Below are 1524 nucleotides of genomic sequence, written 5' to 3'. Positions count from 1 at the left end.
CCTAATCAAGCTCCCACGAGAGCCAAATTTACTATGAGGGTCTACTTTGAGCTCCTACCGCAGGCTGGCTATCCAGACGTTACTATAAGCAAATTTATTCAAACCTCTACTATGAATAAATTTCTTCCAAACTTCTATCACAGGTAGAACTTCAGTCGAGCTACTCCGTAGCGAGTGGATTTTGGATGGACTACTACTGAGACACCACTCCGAGCTTCCATGACAACTGATCCTCACCCGAGCTCCTACAATGGACGGTCCCCTCTCGACCTCTTGTGAGAACAAGATCCATCTGAACTTCTCTAGCGGATAGATTCCGGACGAGCTTCTATAAACGGACGAGCTCCAGCAGTTGGGTCCCTGTGATAGCCGATCACCTCGATGTCTGTCGAGCCTCCGCACTATCCAAAGTCCATCGCCGACCGACCTCCTACCAGGCTCTCCATAAATCAGATTTCTCCGATGGACGATCTTCGGATGAGCCTCCACATCAGATAAATCCCAGATAGACTTCCCCGGACTCTGCTAACAGAAAATCTCCATCCGACCTCCTACGACAGGCGACTCCTGTCTGAAACATCAGCGACCTCGAAACATTTGAGCTCTCCAAAACGACGATGTGAAGAGCCATTTTGCTTCATCGGGCATCCCAGCCGAGCTTCAACGACGGATCCGAACTCTCTGACAAGCCACGACAAGAGCCGCACCTGGTCCACCCTCTGCAATGGATTCCATGCAGCTCCCACTCTCTTGGTAAGTCACGACAACAGACACCACTCCACCCCTGCAACAAGCTCCACGTGGCCCTAAACGACCCCTGACACCACTACTCTCCGTAACAAACTCCACACGGCTCTGAACGGTCCACTACCAGACGGTTACAGACGTCGCTGTCGATCAGTTGCGCCCTCCATCTATAAATAAGGATCAGATATGTTCTTCTCTAAGCTCAAAAACTCTATCTTGAAACTCTGCCTAAATTTTTGCTCGAGCATTCCATTTCTGTTGAAGCAGAGTACTGACTTGAGCGTTGGAGGATCTTGCCGGAGCACCCCAACCTGGTTTAGACTTTCTTTGCAGGTCTCGGTGGTGGCCGCGATCATCCAGCTGCAGTTTCTCCGACTTCGACAGAATTTTGCACCAACAGAATTGGCGCTAGAGGAAGGGACTGTGTCTTCGCGGTACCTTGTTCCTAAAGGAGTGCTCAACGGGATCGATTTCGATCATCTTCTCCGACATCCTTTCTCTTCCTCTACTAGATTTCACCTGATGCCTCCCCGCAAGCATCCATCAGGCGATCACGGCCTCCGTGGTTAGATCTCAAGCTCTGACCTCACCCTCGATTTTCCAAGCCCCTCCCCCTCCTCCCAATAGTGGTCGACAGATCCATCCGACGCCGGCCTAAAGGTAGGGGAATCGGTTGAGGACCCTACCACGACCGCACCGTCGAGGAGGAAAGAACAACCTGAGAATCGACCTCCATCGGGATCGTCTGCACCATCTTTGGAGAGCCCCGAAAGGGAG

The sequence above is a fragment of the Elaeis guineensis genome, chromosome 5, assembly GCF_000442705.2.
Source record: "Elaeis guineensis isolate ETL-2024a chromosome 5, EG11, whole genome shotgun sequence".
In the NCBI taxonomy this organism is placed as follows: domain Eukaryota; kingdom Viridiplantae; phylum Streptophyta; class Magnoliopsida; order Arecales; family Arecaceae; genus Elaeis; species Elaeis guineensis.
Note: the sequence above shows the minus strand (reverse complement) of the source record.